Raw genomic sequence first — 20,430 nt, forward strand, 5'->3', positions numbered from 1 at the left:
TGGCCCTATAGTCTTCAAAGGGATCCGAAATATCTGTTCTCAGATTCCACAGAAATAAGGCTAGCAAAGAGATCCACGAAATACAGATGTAACTCTGTGAGATGAATTAACAGAACACTAAGCAGTTTCTCAGAAAGCTTCTTTCCAGATTTCATCTGAGGATATTTCCTTTTTCACCATAGCCCTCTAGGGGCTTCCAAATATCACTTTGCCAATTCCACAAGAACTGTCTTAGCGAAAGGCTTCTTGAAGGGAAAGCTGTAACTCTGTGAGCTGATTTCACAGAACACAAAGAAGTTTTTCAGAAAGCTTCTTTCTCTTTGTTATCAGAGGATATTTCCTTTGGCCGTATAGTCTTCAAAGGGATCCAAAATATCTGTTCTCAGATTCCACAGAAATAAGGCTGGCAAAGAGATCCACGAAATACAGATGTAACTCTGTGAGATGAACTAACGGAACACTAAGCAGTTTCCCAGAAAGCTTCTTTCCAGATTTCATCTGAGGATATTTCCTTTTTCACCATAGCCCTCTATGGGCTTCCAAATATCACTTTACCAATTCCACAAGAACTGTCTTAGTGAAAGGTTTCTTGAGGGGAAAGCTGTAACTTTCTGAGATGATTTCACAGAACACAAAGAAGTTTCTCAGAAAGCTTCTTTCTCTTTGTTATCGGAGGATATTACTTTGGCCCTATAGTCTTGAAAGGGATCCGAAATATCTGTTCTCAGATTCCACAGAAATAAGGCTAGCAAAGAGATCCACGAAATACAGGTGAAACTCTGTGAGATGAATTAACAGAACAATAAGCAGTTTCTCAGAAAGCTTCTTTCCAGATTTCATCTGAGGATATTTCCTTTTTCACCATACCCCTCTATGGGCTTCCAAATATCACTTTGCCAATTCCACAAGAACTGTCTTAGCGAAAGGCTTCTTGAGGGGAAAGCTGTAACTCTGTGAGATGATTTCACAGAACACAAAGAAGTTTCTCAGAAAGCTTCTTTCTCTTTGTTATCGGAGGATATTTCCTTTGGCCCTATAGTCTTCAGAGGGATCCGAAATATCTGTTCTCAGATTCCACAGAAAAAAGGCTAGCAAAGAGATCCACGAAATACAGATGTAACTCTGTGAGATGAATTAACAGAACACTAAGCAGTTTCTAAGAAGGCTTCTTTCCAGATTTCATCTGAGGATATTCCCTTTTTCACCATAGCCCTCTATGGGCTTACAAATAACACTTTGCCAATTCCACAAGAACTGTCTTAGCGAAAGGCTTCTTGAGGGGAAAGCTGTAACTCTGTGAGATGATTTCACAGAACAAAAAGAAGTTTCTCAGAAAGCTTCTTTCTCTTTGTTATCGGAGGATATTTCCTTTGGCCCTATAGTCTTCAAAGGGATCCGAAATATCTGTTCTCAGATTCCACAGAAATAAGGCTAGCAAACAGATCCACGAAATACAGATGTAACTCTGTGAGATGAAATAACAGAACACTAAGCAGTTTCTCAGAAAGCTTCTTTCCAGATTTCATCTGAGGATATTTCCTTTTTCACCATAGCCCTCTAGAGGCTTCCAAATATTACTTTGCCAATTCCACAAGAACTGCCTTAGCGAAAGGCTTCTTGAGGGGAAAGCTGTAACTCTGTGAGATGATTTCACAGAACAAAAAGAAGTTTCTCAGAAAGCTTCTTTCTCTTTGTTATCGGAGGATATTTCCTTTGGCCCTATAGTCTTCAAAGGGATCCGAAATATCTGTTTTCAGATTCCACACAAATAAGGCTAGCAAAGAGATCCACGAAATACAGATGTAACTCTGTGAGATGAATTAACAGTACACTAAGCAGTTTCTCAGGAAGCTTCTTTCCAGATGTCATCTGAGGATATTTCCTTTTTCACCATAAAACTCTATGGGATTCCAAATATCACTTTGCCAATTCCACAAGAACTGTCTTAGCGAAAGGCTTCTTTAGGGGAAAGCTGTAACTCTGTGAGATGATTTCACAGAACACAAAGAAGTTTCTCAGAAATCTTCTTTCTCTTTGTTATCGGAGGATATTTCCTTTGGCCCTATAGTCTTCAAAGGTATCCGAAATATCTGTTCTCAGATTCCACAGAAATAAGGCTAGCAAAGAGTTCCACGAAATACAGATGTAACTCTGTGAGATGAATTAACAGAACACTAAGCAGTTTCTCAGAAAGCTTCTTTCCAGATTTCATCTGAGGATATTTCCTTTTTCACAATAGCCCTCTAGGCGCTTCCAAATATCACTTTGCCAATTCCACAAGAACTGTCTTAGCGAAAGGCTTCTTGAGGGGAAAGCTGTAACTCTGTGAGATGATTTCACAGAACACAAAGAAGTTTCTCAGAAAACTTCTTTCTCTTTGGTATCGGAGGATATTTCCTTTGTCCCTATATTCTTCAAAGGTATCCGAAATATCTGTTCTCAGATTCCACAGAAATAAGGCTAGCAAAGAGATCCACGAAATACAGGTGTAACTCTGTGAGATGACTTAACAGAACACTAAGCAGTTTCTCAGAAAGCTTCTTTACAGATTTCATCTGAGGATATTTCCTTTTTCACCATAGCCCTCTATGGGCTTCCAAATATCACTTTGCCAATTCCACAAGAACTGTCTTTGTGAAAGGCTTCTTGAGGGGAAAGCTGTAACCCTGTGAGATGATTTCACAGAACACAAAGAAGTTTTTCAGAAAGCTTCTTTCTCTTTGTTATCGGAGGATATTTCTTTGGCCCTATAGTCTTCAAAGGGATCCGAAATATCTGTTCTCAGATTCCACAGAAATAAGGCTAGGAAAGAGATCCACGACATACAGATGTAACTCTGTGAGATGAATTAACAGTACACTAAGCAGTTTCTCAGAAAGCTTCTTTCCAGATTTCATCTGAGGATATTTCCTTTTTCACCATGGCCCTCTAAGGGCTTCCAAATATCACTTTTACAATTCCAGAAAAACTGTCTTAGCGAAAGGCTTCTTGAGGGGAAAGCTGTAACTCTGTGCGATGATTTCACAGAACACAAAGACGTTTCTCAGAGAGTTTGTTTCTCTTTGTTATCGGAGGATATTTCCTTTGTCCCTGTAGTCTTCAAAGGGATCCGAAATATCTGTTCTCAGATTCCACAGAAATAAGACTAGCAAAGATCTCCACGAAATACAGATGTAACTCTGTCAGATGAAATAACAGAACACTAAGCAGTTTCTCAGAAAGCTTCTTTCCAGATTTCATCTGAGGATATTTCCTTTTTCAACATAGCCCTCTATGGGCTTCCAAATATCACTTTGCCAATTCCACAAGAACTGTCTTAGCGAAAGACTTCTTGAGGGGGAAGCTGTAACTCTGTGAGATGATTTCACAGAAAACAAAGAAGTTTCTCAGAAAGCTTCTTTCTCTTTGTTATCGGAGGATATTTCCTTTGGCCCTATAGTCTTCAAAGGGATCCGAAATATCTGTTCTCAGATTCCACAGAAATAAGGCTAGCAAAGAGATCCACGAAATACAGATGTAACTCTGTTAGATGAATTAACAGAACACTAAGAAGTTTCTCTGAAAGATTCTTTCCAGATTTCATCTGAGGAAATTTCCTTTTTCACCATAGGCCTCTATGGGCTTACCAATATCACTTTGCCAATTCCACAAGAACTGTCTTAGCGAAAGGCTTCTTGAGGGGAAAGCTGTAACTCTGTGAGATGATTTCTCAGAACACAAAGAAGTTTCTCAGAAAGCTTCTTTCTCTTTGTTATCGGAGGATACTTCCTTTGGCCCTATAGTCTTCAAAGGGATCCGAAATATCTGTTCTCAGATTCCACAGAAATAAGGCTAGCAAAGAGATCCACGAAATACAGATGTAACTCTGTGAGATGAATTAACAGAACACTAAGCAGTTTCTCAGAAAGCTTCTTTCCAGATTTCATCTGAGGATATTTCCTTTTTCACCATAGCCCTCTAGGGGCTTCCAAATATCACTTTGCCAATTCCACAAGAACTGTCTTAGCGAAAGGCTTCTTGAAGGGAAAGCTGTAACTCTGTGAGCTGATTTCACAGAACACAAAGAAGTTTTTCAGAAAGCTTCTTTCTCTTTGTTATCAGAGGATATTTCCTTTGGCCCTATAGTCTTCAAAGGGATCCGAAATATCTGTTCTCAGATTCCACAGAAATAAGGCTGGCAAAGAGATCCACGAAATACAGATGTAACACTGTGAGATGAACTAACGGAACACTAAGCAGTTTCCCAGAAAGCTTCTTTCCAGATTTCATCTGAGGATATTTCCTTTTTCACCATAGCCCTCTATGGGCTTCCAAATATCACTTTACCAATTCCACAAGAACTGTCTTAGTGAAAGGTTTCTTGAGGGGAAAGCTGTAACTTTCTGAGATGATTTCACAGAACACAAAGAAGTTTCTCAGAAAGCTTCTTTCTCTTTGTTATCGGAGGATATTACTTTGGCCCTATAGTCTTCAAAGGGATCCGAAATATCTGTTCTCAGATTCCACAGAAATAAGGCTAGCAAAGAGATCCACGAAATACAGGTGAAACTCTGTGAGATGAATTAACAGAACAATAAGCAGTTTCTCAGAAAGCTTCTTTCCAGATTTCATCTGAGGATATTTCCTTTTTCACCATACCCCTCTATGGGCTTCCAAATATCACTTTGCCAATTCCACAAGAACTGTCTTAGCGAAAGGCTTCTTGAGGGGAAAGCTGTAACTCTGTGAGATGATTTCACAGAACACAAAGAAGTTTCTCAGAAAGCTTCTTTCTCTTTGTTATCGGAGGATATTTCCTTTGGCCCTATAGTCTTCAAAGGGATCCGAAATATCTGTTCTCAGATTCCACAGAAAAAAGGCTAGCAAAGAGATCCACGAAATACAGATGTAACTCTGTGAGATGAATTAACAGAACACTAAGCAGTTTCTAAGAAGGCTTCTTTCCAGATTTCATCTGAGGATATTCCCTTTTTCACCATAGCCCTCTATGGGCTTACAAATAACACTTTGCCAATTCCACAAGAACTGTCTTAGCGAAAGGCTTCTTGAGGGGAAAGCTGTAACTCTGTGAGATGATTTCACAGAACACAAAGAAGTTTCTCAGAAAGCTTCTTTCTCTTTGTTATCGGAGGATATTTCCTTTGGCCCTATAGTCTTCAAAGGGATCCGAAATATCTGTTCTCAGATTCCACAGAAATAAGGCTAGCAAAGAGATCCACGAAATACAGAGGTAACTCTGTGAGATGAAATAACAGAACACTAAACAGTTTCTCAGAAAGCTTCTTTCCAGATTTCATCTGAGGATATTTCCTTTTTCACCATAGCCCTCTAGGGGCTTCCAAATATCACTTTGCCAATTCCACAAGAACTGTCTTAGCGAAAGGCTTCTTGAAGGGAAAGCTGTAACTCTGTGAGCTGATTTCACAGAACACAAAGAAGTTTCTCAGAAAGCTTCTTTCTCTTTGTTATCGGAGGATATTTCCTTTGGCCCTATAGTCTTCAAAGGGATCCGAAATATGTGTTCTCAGATTCCACAGAAATAATGCTAGCAAAGAGATCCACGAAATACAGATGTAACTCTGTGAGATGAATTAACAGAACACTAAGCAGTTTCCCAGAAAGCTTCTTTCCAGATTTCATCTGAGGATATTTCCTTTTTCACCATAGCCCTCTATGGGTTTCTAAATATCACTTTGCCAATTCCACAAGAACTGTCTTAGCGAAAGGCTTCTTGAGGGGAAAGCTGTAACTCTGTGAGATGATTTCACAGAACACAAACAAGTTTCTCAGAAAGCTTCTTTCTCTTTGTTATCGGAGGATATTTCCTTTGGCCCTATAGTCATCAAAGGTATCCGAAATATCTGTTCTTATATTCCACAGAAATAAGGCTAGCAAAGAAATCCACAAAATACAGATGTAACTCTGTGTGATGAATTAACAGAACACTAAGCAGTTTCTCAGAAAGCTTCTTTCCAGATTTCATCTGAGGATATTTCCTTTTTCACCATAAAACTCTAAGGGATTCCAAATATCACTTTGCCAATTCCACAAGAACTGTCTTAGCGAAAGTCTTCTTGAGGGGAAAGCTGTAACTCTGTGAGATGATTTCACAGAACACAAAGAAGTTTCTCAGAAATCTTCTTTCTCTTTGTTATCGGAGGATATTTGCTTTGGCCCTATAGTCTTCAAAGGTATCCGAAATATCTGTTCTCAGATTCCACAGAAATAAGGCTAGCAAAGAGATCCACGAAATACAGATGTATCTCTGTGAGGTGAATTAACAGAACACTAAGCAGTTTCTCAGAAAGCTTCTTTCCAGATTTCATCTGAGGATATTTCCTTTTTCACCATAGCCCTCTAGGCGCTTCCAAATATCACTTTGCCAATTCCACAAGAACTGTCTTAGGGAAAGGCTTCTTGAGGGGAAAGCTGTAACTCTGTGAGATGATTTCACAGAAGACAAAGAAGTTTCTCAGAAAGCTTCTTTCTCTTTGTTTTCGGAGGATTTTTCCTTTTCCCCTATAGTCTTCAAAGGGATCCGAAATATCTGTTCTCAGATTCCACAGAAATAAGGCTAGCAAAGAGATCCACGAAATACAGAGGTAACTCTGTGAGATGAAATAACAGAACACTAAGCAGTTTCTCAGAAAGCTTCTTTCCAGATTTCATCTGAGGATATTTCCTTTTTCTCCATAGCCCTCTTGGGGCTTCCAAATATCACTTTGCCAATTCCACAAGAACTGTCTTAGAGAAAGGCTTCTTGAAGGGAAAGCTGTAACTCTGTGAGCTGATTTCACAGAACACAAAGAAGTTTCTCAGAAAGCTTCTTTCTCTTTGTTATCGGAGGATATTACTTTGGCCCTATAGTCTGCAAAGGGATCCGAAATATCTGTTCTCAGATTCCACAGAAATAAGGCTAGCAAAGAGATCCACGAAATACAGATGTAACTCTGTGAGATGAATTAATAGTACACTAAGCAGTTTCTCAGAAAGCTTCTTTCCAGATTGCATCTGAGGATATTTCCTTTTTCACCATAGCCCTCTATGGGCTTCCAAATATCTCTATGCCAATTCCACAAGAACTGTCTTAGCGAAAGGCTTCTTGAGGGGAAAGCTGTAACTCTGTGAGATGATTTCACAGAACACAAAGAAGTTTCTCAGAAAGCTTCTTTCTCTTTGTTATCGGAGGATATTTCCTTTGGCCCTATAGTCTTCAAAGGGATCCGAAATATCTGTTCTCAGATTCCACAGAAATAAGGCTAGCAAAGAGATCCACGAAATACAGAGGTAACTCTGTGAGATGAAATAACAGAACACTAAGCAGTTTCTCAGAAAGCTTCTTTCCAGATTTCATCTGAGGATATTTCCTTTTTCACCATAGCCGTCTAGGGGCTTCCAAATATCACTTTGCCAATTCCACAAGAACTGTCTTAGCGAAAGGCTTCTTGAGGGGAAAGCTGTAACTCTGTGAGATGATTTCACAGAACACAAAGAAGTTTCTCAGAAAGCATCTTTCTCTTTGTTATCGGAGGATAATTCCTTTGGCCCTATACTCTTCAAAGGGATCCGAAATATTTGTTCTGAGATTCCACAGAAATAAGGCTAGCAAAGAGATCCACGAAATACAGATGTAACTCTGTGAGATGAATTAACAGAACACTAAGCAGTTTCCCAGAAAGCTTCTTTCCAGATTTCATCTGAGGATATTTCCTTTTTCACCATAGCCCTCTATGGACTTCCAAATATCACTTTGCCAATTCCACAAGAACTGTCTTAGTGAAAGGCTTCTTGAGGGGAAAGCTGTAACTTTCTGAGATGATTTCACAGAACACAAAGAAGTTTCTCAGAAAGCTTCTTTCTCTTTGTTATCGGAGGATATTTCCTTTGGCCCTATAGTCTTCAAAGGGATCCGAAATATCTGTTCTCAGATTCCACAGAAATAAGGCTAGCAAAGAGATCCACGAAATACAGATGTAACTCTGTGAGATGAATTAACAGTACACTAAGCAGTTTCTCAGAAAGCTTCTTTCCAGATTTCATCTGAGGATATTTCCTTTTTCACCATACCCCTCTATGGGCTTCCAAATATCACTTTGCCAATTCCACAAGAACTGTCTTAGCGAAAGGCTTCTTGAGGGGAAAGCTGTAACTCTGTGAGATGATTTCACAGAACACAAAGAAGTTTCTCAGAAAGCTTCTTTCTCTTTGTTATCGGAGGATATTTCCTTTGGCCCTATGGTCTTCAAAGGGATCCGAATTATCTGTTCTCAGGTTCCACAGAAATAATTCTAGCAAAGAGATCCACGAAATACAGATGTAACTCTGTGAGATGAATTAACAGAACACTAAGCAGTTTCTCAGAAAGCTTCTTTCCAGATTTCATCTGAGGATATTTCCTTTTTCACCATAGCCCTCTAGGGGCTTCCAAATATCACTTTGCCAATTCCACAAGAACTGTCTTAGCGAAAGGCTTCTTGAGGGGAAAGCTGTAACTCTGTGAGATGATTTCACAGAACACAAAGAAGTTTCTCAGAAAGCTTCTTTCTCTTTGTTATCGGAGGATATTTCCTTTGGCCCTATAGTCTTCAAAGGGATCCGAAATATCTGTTCTCAGATTCCACAGAAATAAGGCTAGCAAACAGATCCACGAAATACAGATGTTACTCTGTGAGATGAAATAACAGAACACTAAGCAGTTTCTCAGAAAGCTTCTTTCCAGATTTCATCTGAGGATATTTCCTTTTTCACCATAGCCCTCTATGGGTTTCTAAATATCACTTTGCCAATTCCACAAGAACTGTCTTAGCGAAAGGCTTCTTGAGGGGAAAGCTGTAACTCTGTGAGATGATTTCACAGAACACAAAGAAGTTTCTCAGAAAGCTTCTTTCTCTTTGTTATCGGAAGATATTTCCTTTGGCCCTATAGTCATCAAAGGTATCCGAAATATCTGTTCTCAGATTCCACAGAAATAAGACTAGCAAAGAGATCCACAAAATACAGATGTAACTCTGTGTGATGAATTAACAGAACACTAAGCAGTTTCTCAGAAAGCTTCTTTCCAGATTTCATCTGAGGATATTTCCTTTTTCACCATAGCCCTCTATGGGCTTCCAAATATCACTTTGCCAATTCCACAAGAACTGTCTTAGCGAAAGACTTCTTGAGGGGAAAGCTGTAACTCTGTGAGATGATTTCACAGAACACAAAGAAGTTTCTCAGAAAACTTCTTTCTCTTTGTTATCGGAGGATATTTCCTTTGTCCCTATATTCTTCATAGGTATCAGAAATATCTGTTCTCAGATTCCACAGAAATAAGGCTAGCAAAGAGATCCACGAAATACAGGTGTAACTCTGTGAGATGAATTAACAGAACACTAAGCAGTTTCTGAGAAAGGTTCTTTCCAGATTTCATCTGAGGATATTTCCTTTTTCACCATAGCCCTCTATGGGCTTCCAAATATCACTTTGAAGATTCCACAAGAACTGTCTTAGCGAAAGGCTTCTCGATGGGAAAGCTGTAACTCTGTGAGATGAATTCACAGAACACAAAGAAGTATCTCAGAAAGCTTCTTTCTCTTTGTTATCGGAGCATATTTCCTTTGGCTCTATAGTCTTCAAAGAGATCCGAAATATCTGTTCTCAGATTCCACAGAAATAAGGCTAGCAAGAGATCCACGAAATACAGATGTAACACTGTGAGATGAATTAACAGAACACTAAGCAGTTTCTCAGAAAGCTTCTTTCCAGATTTCATCTGAGGATATTTCCTTTTTCACCTTAGCCCTCTAAGGGCTTCCAAATATCACTTTGCCAATTCCACATGAACTGTCTTAGGGAAAGGCTTCTTGAGGGGAAAGCTGTAACTCTGTGAGATGATTTCACAGAAGACAAAGAAGTTTCTCAGAAAGCTTCTTTCTCTTTGTTTTCGGAGGATTTTTCCTTTTCCCCTATAGTCTTCAAAGGGATCCGAAATATCTGTTCTCAGATTCCACAGAAATAAGGCTAGCAAAGAGATCCACGAAATACAGAGGTAACTCTGTGAGCTGAAATAACAGAACACTAAGCAGTTTCTCAGAAAGCTTCTTTCCAGATTTCATCTGAGGATATTTCCTTTTGCACCATAGCCCTCTAGGGGCTTCCAAATATCACTTTGCCAATTCCACAAGAACTGTCTTAGAGAAAGGCTTCTTCAGGGGAAAGCCGTAACTCTGTGAGATGATTTCACAGAACACAAAGAAGTTTCTCAGAAAGCTTCTTTCTCTTTGTTATCGGAGGATATTACTTTGGCCCTATAGTCTTCAAAGGGATCCGAAATATCTGTTCTCAGATTCCACACAAATAAGGCTAGCAAAGAGATCCACGAAATACAGATGTAACTCTGTGAGATGAATTAACAGAACACTAAGAAGTTTCTCAGAAAGCTTCATACAGATTTCATCTGAGGATATTTCCTTTTTCACCATACCCCTCTATGGGCTTCCAAATATCACTTTGCCAATTCCACAAGAACTCTCTTAGTGAAAGGCTTCTTGAGGGGAAAGCTGTAACTTTCTGAGATGATTTCACAGAACACAAAGAAGTTTCTCAGAAAGCTTCTTTCTCTTTGTTATCGGAGGATATTACTTTGGCCCTATAGTCTTCAAAGGGATCCGAAATATCTGTTCTCAGATTCCACAGAAATAAGGCTAGCAAAGAGATCCACGAAATACAGATGTAACTCTGTGAGATGAATTAACAGTACACTAAGCAGTTTCTCAGAAAGCTTCTTTCCAGATTGCATCTGAGGATATTTCCTTTTTCACCATAGCCCTCTATGGGCTTCCGAATATCTCTTTGCCAATTCCACAAGAACTGTCTTAGCTAAAGGCTTCTTGAGGGGAAAGCTGTAACTCTGTGAGATGATTTCACAGAACACAAAGAAGTTTCTCAGAAAACTTCTTTCTCTTTGTTATCGGAGGATATTTCCTTTGTCCCTATAGTCTTCAAAGGTATCCGAAATATCTGTTCTCAGATTCCACAGAAATAAGGCTAGCAAAGAAATCCACTAAATACAGGTGTAACTCTGTGAGATGAATTAACAGAACACTAAGCAGTTTCTCAGAAAGCTTCTTTCCAGATTTCATCTGAGGATATTTCCTTTTTCACCATAGCCCTCTATGGGCTTCCAAATATCACTTTGCCAATTCCACAAGAACTATCTTAGTGAAAGGCTTCTTGAGGGGAATGCTGTAACTCTGTGAGATGAATTCACAGAACACAAAGAAGTATCTCAGAAAGCTTCTTTCTCTTTGTTATCGGAGGATATTTCCTTTGGCTCTATAGTCTTAAAAGAGATCCGAAATATCTGTTCTGAGATTCCACATAAATAAGGCTAGCAAAGAGATCCACGAAATACAGATGTAACTCTGTGAGATGAATTAACAGAACACTAAGCAGATTCTCAGAAAGCTTCTTTCCAGATTTCATCTGAGGATATTTCCTTTTTCACCATAGCCCTCTTAGGGCTTCCAAATATCACTTTGCCATTTCCACAAGAACTGTCTTAGTGAAAGGCTTCTTGAGGGGAAAGCTGTAACTCTGTGAGATGATTTCACAGAACACAAAGAAGTTTCTCAGAAAGCTTCTTTCTCTTTGTTATCGGAGGATATTTCCTTTGGCCCTATAGTCTTCAAAGGGATCCGAAATATCTGTTCTCAGATTCCACAGAAATAAGGCTAGCAAAGAGATCCAAGAAATACAGAGGTAACTCTGGGAGATGAAATAACAGAACAATAAGCAGTTTCTCAGAAAGCTTCTTTCCAGATTTCATCTGAGGATATTTCCTTTTTCACCATAGCCCTCTAGGGGCTTCCAAATATCACTTTGCCAATTCCACAAAAACTGTCTTAGCGAAAGGCTTCTTGAATGGAAAGCTGTAACTCTGTGAGCTGATTTCACAGAACACAAAGAAGTTTCTCAGAAAGCTTCATTCTCTTTGTTATCGGCGATATTTCCTTTGGCCCTATAGTCTTCAAAGGGATCCGAAATATCTGTTCTGAGATTCCACAGAAATAAGGCTAGCAAAGAGATCCACGAAATACAGATGTAACTCTGTGAGATGAATTAACAGAACACTAAGCAGTTTCCCAGAAAGCTTCTTTCCAGATTTCATCTGAGGATATTTCCTTTTTCACCATAGCCCTCTATGGGCTTCCAAATATCACTTTGCCAATTCCACAAGAACTGTCTTAGTGAAAGGCTTCTTGAGGGGAAAGCTGTATCTTTCTGAGATGATTTCACAGAACACAAAGAAGTTTCTCAGAAAGCTTCTTTCTCTTTGTTATCGGAGGATATTACTTTGGCCCTATAGTCTTCAAAGGGATCCGAAATATCTGTTCTCAGATTCCACAGAAATAAGGCTAGCAAAGAGATCCACGAAATACAGATATAACTCTGTGAGATGAATTAAGAGAACACTAAGCAGTTTCTCAGAAAGCTTCTTTCCAGATTTCATCTGAGGATATTTCCTTTTTCACCATACCCCTCTATGGGCTTCCAAATATCACTCTGCCAATTCCACAAGAACTGTCTTAGCGAAAGGCTTCTTGAGGGGAAAGCTGTAACTCTGTGAGATGATTTCACAGAACACAAAGAAGTTTCTCAGAAAGCTTCTTTCTCTTTGTTATCGGAGGATATTTCCTTTGGCCCTATAGTCTTCAAAGGGATCCGAAATATCTGTTCTCAGATTCCACAGAAATAAGGCTAGCAAAGAGATCCACGAAATAGAGATGTAACTCTGTGAGATGAATTAACAGAACACTAAGCAGTTTCTCAGAAAGCTTCTTTCCAGATTTCATCTGAGGATATTTCCTTTTTCACCATAGCCCTCTAGGGGCTTCCAAATATCACTTTGCCAATTCCACAAGAACTGTCTTAGTGAAAGCCTTCTTGAGGGGAAAGCTGTAACTTTCTGAGATGCTTTCACAGAACACAAAGAAGTTTCTCAGAAAGCTTCTTTCTCTTTGTTATCGGAGGATATTACTTTGGCCCTATAGTCTTCAAAGGTATCCGAAATATCTGTTCTCAGATTCCACAGAAATAAGGCTAGCAAAGAGATCCACGAAATACAGATGTAACTCTGTGAGATGAATTAACAGAACACTAAGCAGTTTCTCAGAAAGCTTCTTTACAGATTTCATCTGAGGATATTTTCTTTTTCACCATACCCCTCTATGGGCTTCCAAATATCACTTTTCCAATTCCACAAGAACTGTCTTAGCGAAAGGCTTCTTGAGGGGAAAGCTGTAACTCTGTGAGATGATTTCACAGAACACAAAGAAGTTTCTCAGAAAGCTTCTTTCTCTTTGTTATCGGAGGATATTTCTTTGGCCCTATAGTCTTCAAAGGGATCCGAAATATCTGTTCTCAGTTTCCACAGAAATAAGGCTAGCAAAGAGATCCACGAAATACAGATGTAACTCTGTGAGATGAATTAACAGTACACTAAGCAGTTTCTCAGAAAGCTTCTTTCCAGATTTCGTCTGAGGATATTTCCTTTTTCACCGTAGCCCACTAAGGACTTCCAAATATCACTTTGCCAATTCCACAAGAACTGTCTTAGCGAAAGGCTTCTTGAGGGGAAAGCTGTAACTCTGTGAGCTGATTTCACAGAACACAAAGAAGTTTCTCAGAAAGCTTCTTTCTCTTTGTTATCGGAGGATATTTCCTTTGGCCCTATAGTCTTCAAAGGGATCCGAAATATCTGTTCTCAGATTCCACAGAAATAAGGCTAGCAAACAGATCCACGAAATACAGATGTAACTCTGTGAGATGAAATAACAGAACACTAAGCAGTTTCTCAGAAAGCTTCTTTCCAGATTTCATCTGAGGATATTTCCTTTTTCACCATAGCCCTCTAGGGGCTTCCAAATATTACTTTGCCAATTCCACAAGAACTGTCTTAGCGAAAGGCTTCTTGAGGGGAAAGCTGTAACTCTGTGAGATGATTTCACAGAACAAAAAGAAGTTTCTCAGAAAGCTTCTTTCTCTTTGTTATCGGAGGATATTTCCTTTGGCCCTATAGTCTTCAAAGGGATCCGAAATATCTGTTTTCAGATTCCACACAAATAAGGCTAGCAAAGAGATCCACGAAATACAGATGTAACTCTGTGAGATGAATTAACAGAACACTAAGCAGTTTCTCAGGAAGCTTCTTTCCAGATGTCATCTGAGGATATTTCCTTTTTCACCATAAAACTCTATGGGATTCCAAATATCACTTTGCCAATTCCACAAGAACTGTCTTAGCGAAAGGCTTCTTTAGGGGAAAGCTGTAACTCTGTGAGATGATTTCACAGAACACAAAGAAGTTTCTCAGAAATCTTCTTTCTCTTTGTTATCGGAGGATATTTCCTTTGGCCCTATAGTCTTCAAAGGTATCCGAAATATCTGTTCTCAGATTCCACAGAAATAAGGCTAGCAAAGAGTTCCACGAAATACAGATGTAACTCTGTGAGATGAATTAACAGAACACTAAGCAGTTTCTCAGAAAGCTTCTTTCCAGATTTCATCTGAGGATATTTCCTTTTTCACAATAGCCCTCTAGGCGCTTCCAAATATCACTTTGCCAATTCCACAAGAACTGTCTTAGCGAAAGGCTTCTTGAGGGGAAAGCTGTAACTCTGTGAGATGATTTCACAGAACACAAAGAAGTTTCTCAGAAAACTTCTTTCTCTTTGGTATCGGAGGATATTTCCTTTGTCCCTATATTCTTCAAAGGTATCCGAAATATCTGTTCTCAGATTCCACAGAAATAAGGCTAGCAAAGAGATCCACGAAATACAGGTGTAACTCTGTGAGATGACTTAACAGAACACTAAGCAGTTTTTCAGAAAGCTCCTTTCCAGATTTCATCTGAGGATATTTCCTTTTTCACCATAGCCCTCTATGGGCTTCCAAATATCACTTTGCCAATTCCACAAGAACTGTCTTTGTGAAAGGCTTCTTGAGGGGAAAGCTGTAACCCTGTGAGATGATTTCACAGAACACAAAGAAGTTTTTCAGAAAGCTTCTTTCTCTTTGTTATCGGAGGATATTTCTTTGGCCCTATAGTCTTCAATGGGATCCGAAATATCTGTTCACAGATTCCACAGAAATAAGGCTAGGAAAGAGATCCACGACATACAGATGTAACTCTGTGAGATGAATTAACAGTACACTAAGCAGTTTCTCATAAAGCTTCTTTCCAGATTTCATCTGAGGATATTTCCTTTTTCACCATAGCCCTCTAAGGGCTTCCAAATATCACTTTTCCAATTCCAGAAAAACTGTCTTAGTGAAAGGCTTCTTGAGGGGAATGCTGTAACTCTGTGAGATGATTTCACAGAACACAAAGAAGTTTCTCAGAAAGCTTCTTTCTCTTTGTTATCGGAGGATATTTCCTTTGTCCCTATATTCTTCAAAGGTATCCGAAATATCTGTTCTCAGTTTCCACAGAAATAAGGCTAGCAAAGAGATCCACGAAATACAGATGTAACTCTGTGAGATGAATTAACAGTACACTAAGCAGTTTCTCAGAAAGCTTCTTTCCAGATTTCGTCTGAGGATATTTCCTTTTTCACCGTAGCCCACTAAGGACTTCCAAATATCACTTTGCCAATTCCACAAGAACTGTCTTAGCGAAAGGCTTCTTGAGGGGAAAGCTGTAACTCTGTGAGATGATTTCACAGAACACAAAGAAGTTTCTCAGAAAGCTTCTTTCTCTTTGTAATCGGAGGATATTTCCTTTGGCCCTATAGTCTTCAAAGGGATCGGAAATATCTGTTCTCAGGTTCCACAGAAATAATTCCAGCAAAGAGATCCACGAAATACAGATGTAACTCTGTGAGATGAATTAACAGAACACTAAGCAGTTTCTCAGAAAGCTTCTTTCCAGATTTCATCTGAGGATATTTCCTTTTTCACCATAGCCCTCTAGGGGCTTCCAAATATTACTTTGCCAATTCCACAAGAACTGTCATAGCGAAAGGCTTCTTGAGGGGAAAGCTGTAACTCTGTGAGATGATTTCACAGAACAAAAAGAAGTTTCTCAGAAAGCTTCTTTCTCTTTGTTATCGGAGGATATTTCCTTTGGCCATATAGTCTTCAAAGGGATCCGAAATATCTGTTCTCAGATTCCACAGAAATAAGGCTAGCAAACAGATCCACGAAATACAGATGTAACTCTGTGAGATGAAATAACAGAACACTAAGCAGTTTCTCAGAAAGCTTCTTTCCAGATTTCATCTGAGGATATTTCCTTTTTCACCATAGCCCTCTAGGGGCTTCCAAATATCACTTTGCCAATTCCACAAGAACTGTCTTAGCGAAAGGCATCTTCAGGGGAAAGCTGTAACTCTGTGAGATGATTTCACAGAACAAAAAGCAGTTTCTCAGAAAGCTTCTTTCTCTTTGTTATCGGAGGATATTTCCTTTGGCCCTATAGTCTTCAAAGGGATCCGAAATATCTGTTTTCAGATTCCACACAAATAAGGCTAGCAAAGAGATCCACGAAATACAGATGTAACTCTGTGAGATGAATTAACAGTACACTAAGCAGTTTCTCAGAAAGCTTCTTTCCAGATGTCATCTGAGGATATTTCCTTTTTCACCATAAAACTCTATGGGATTCCAAATATCACTTTGCCAATTCCACAAGAACTGTCTTAGCGAAAGGCTTCTTTAGGGGAAAGCTGTAACTCTGTGAGATGATTTCACAGAACACAAAGAAGTTTCTCAGAAATCTTCTTTCTCTTTGTTATCGGAGTATATTTCCTTTGGCCCTATAGTCTTCAAAGGTATCCGAAATATCTGTTCTCAGATTCCACAGAAATAAGGCTAGCAAAGAGTTCCACGAAATACAGATGTAACTCTGTGAGATGAATTAACAGAACACTAAGCAGTTTCTCAGAAAGCTTCTTTCCAGATTTCATCTGAGGATATTTCCTTTTTCACAATAGCCCTCTAGGCGCTTCCAAATATCACTTTGCCAATTCCACAAGAACTGTCTTTGCTAAAGGCTTCTATGGGGGAAAGCTGTAACTCTGTGAGATGATTTCACAGAACACAAAGAAGTTTCTCAGAAAGCTTCTTTCTCTTTGTTATCGGAGGATATTTCCTTTGGCCCTATAGTCTTCAAAGGGATCCGAAATATCTGTTCTCAGATTCCACAGAAATAAGGCTAGCAAAGAGATCCACGAAAAACAGATGTAACTCTGTGAGATGAATTAACAGAACACTAAGCAGTTTCTCAGAAAGCTTTTTTCCAGATTTCATCTGAGGATATTTCCTTTTTCACCATAGCCCTCTATGGGCTTCCAAATATCACTTTGCCAATTCCACAAGAACTGTCTTAGTGAAAGGCTTCTTGAGGGGAAAGCTGTAACTTTCTGACATGATTTCACAGAACACAAAGAATTTTCTCAGAAAGCTTCTTTCTCTTTGTTTTTGGAGGATATTACTTTGGCCCTATAGTCTTCAAAGGGATCCGAAATATCTGTTTTCAGATTCCACACAAATAAGGCTAGCAAAGAGATCCACGAAATACAGATGTAGCTCTGTGAGATGAATTAAGAGAACACTAAGCAGTTTCTCAGAAAGCTTCTTTCCAGATTTCATCTGAGGATATTTCCTTTTTCACCTTAAAACTCTATGGGATTCCAAATATCACTTTGCCAATTCCACAAGAACTGTCTTAGCGAAAGTCTTCTTGAGGGGAAAGCTGTAACTCTGTGAGATGATTTCACAGAACACAAAGAAGTTTCTCAGAAAGCTTCTTTCTCTTTGTTATCGGAGGATATTTGCTTTGGCCCTATAGTCTTCAAAGGGATCGGAAATATCTGTTCTCAGATTCCACAGAAATATGGCTAGCAAAGAGATCCACGAAATACAGATGTAACTCTGTGAGATGAATTAACAGTACACTAAGCAGTTTCTCAGAAAGCTTCTTTCCAGATTTCATCTGAGGATATTTCCTTTTTCACCATAGCCCTCTAAGGGCTTCCAAATATCACTTTTCCAATTCCAGAAAAACTGTCTTAGCTAAAGGCTTCTTGAGGGGAATGCTGTAACTCTGTGAGATGATTTCACAGAACACAAAGAAGTTTCTCAGAAAGCTTCTTTCTCTTTGTTATCGGAGGATATTTCCTTTGTCCCTATATTCTTCAAAGGTATCCGAAATATCTGTTCTCAGATTCCACAGAAATAAGGCTAGCAAAGAGATCCATGAAATACAGGTGTAACTCTGTGAGATGAATTAACATAACACTAAGCAGTTTCTCAGAAAGCTTCTTTCAAGATTTCATCTGAGGATATTTCCTTTTTCACCATAGCCCTCTAGAGGCTTCCAAATATCACTTTTCCAATTCCACAAGAACTGTCTTAGCGAAAGGCTTCTTGAGGGGAAAGCTGTAACTCTGTGAGATGATTTCACAGAACACAAAGAAGTTTCTCAGAAAGCTTCTTTCTCTTTGTTATCGGAGGATATTTCCTTTGGCCCTATAGTCTTCAAAGGTATCCGAAATATCTGTTCTCAGATTCCACAGAAATAAGGCTAGCAAAGAGATCCACGAAATACAGATGTAACACTGTGAGATGAATTAACAGAACAATAAGCAGTTTCTCAGAAAGCTTCTTTCCAGATTTCATCTGAGGATATTTCCTTTTTCACCATAGCCCTCTATGGGCTTCCAAATATCACTTTGCCAATTCCACAAGAACTGTCTTAGTGAAAGGCTTCTTGAGGGGAAAGCTGTAACTTTCTGAGATGATTTCACAGAACACAAAGAAGTTTCTCAGAAAGCTTCTTTCTCTTTGTTATTGGAGGATATTACTTTGGCCCTATAGTCTTCAAAGGGATCCGAAATATCTGTTTTCAGATTCCACACAAATAAGGCTATCAAAGAGATCCACGAAATACAGATGTAGCTCTGTGAGATGAATTAACAGAACACTAAGCAGTTTCTCAGAAAGTTTCTTTCCAGATTTCATCTGAGGATATTTCCTTTTTCACCATAAAACACTATGGGATTCCAAATATCACTTTGCCAATTCCACAAGAACTGTCTTAGCGAAAGGCCCCTTGAGGGGAAAGCTGTAACTCTGTGAGATGATTTCACAGAACACAAAGAAGTTTCTCAGAAAGCTTCTTTCTCTTTGTTGTCGGAGGATATTTCCTTTGGCCCTATAGTCTTCAAAGGGATCGGAAATATCTGTTCTCAGATTCCACAGAAATATGGCTAGCAAAGAGATCCAAGAAATACAGATGTAACTCTGTGAGATGAATTAACAGAACACTAAGCAGTTTCTCAGAAAGCTTCTTTCCAGGTTTCATCTGAGGATATTTCCTTTTTCACCGTAGCCCTCTATGGGCTTCCAAATATCACTTTGCCAATTCCACAACAACTGTCTTAGTGAAAGGCTTCTTGAGAGGAAAGCTGTAACTCTGTGAGATGATTTCAAAGAACACAAGAAGTTTCTCAGAAAGCTTCTTTCTCTTTGTTATCGGAGGATAGTTCTTTGGCCCTAAAGTCTTCAAAGGGATCCGAAATATCTGTTCTCAGATTCCACAGAAATAAGGCTAGCAAAGAGATCCACGAAATACAGATGTAACTCTGTGAGATGAATTAACAGAACACTAAGCAGTTTCTCAGAAAGCTTCTTTCCAGATTTCATCTGAGGATATTTCCTTTTTCACCATACCCCTCTATGGGTTCCAAATATCACTTTGCCAATTCCACAAGAACTGTCTTAGCGAAAGGCTTCCTGAGGGGAAAGCTGTAACTCTGTGAGATGATTTCTCAGAACACAAAGAAGTGTCTCAGAAAGCTTCTTTCTCTTTGTTATCGGAGGATATTTCCTTTGGCCCTATAGTCTTCAAAGGGATCCGAAATATCTGTTCTCAGATTCCACAGAAATAAGGCTAGCAAAGTGATCCACGAAATACAGATGTAACTCTGTGAGATGAATTAACACTACACTAAGCAGTTTCTCAGAAAGCTTCTTTCCAGATTTCATCAGAGGATATTACCTTTTTCACCATAGCCCTCTATGGGCTTCCAAATATCACTTTGCCTATTCCACAAGAACTGTCTTAGCGAAAGGCTTCTTGAGGGGAAAGCTGTAACTCTCTGAGATGATTTCACAGAACACAAAGAAGTTTCTCAGAAAGCTTCTTTCTCTTTGTTTTCGGAGAATATTTCCTTTGGCCTTATAGTCTTCAAAGGGATCCGAAATATCTGTTCTCAGATTCCACAGAAATAAGGCTAGCAAAGAGATCCACGAAATACAGATGTAACTCTGTGAGATGAAATAACAGAACACTAAGCAGTTTCTCAGAAAGCTTCTTTCCAGATTTCATCTGAGGATATTTCCTTTTTCACCTTAGCCCTCTATGGGCTTCCAAATATCACTTTG

Source organism: Macaca fascicularis, chromosome 5 (assembly GCF_037993035.2).
Source record: "Macaca fascicularis isolate 582-1 chromosome 5, T2T-MFA8v1.1".
NCBI lineage: Eukaryota > Metazoa > Chordata > Mammalia > Primates > Cercopithecidae > Macaca > Macaca fascicularis.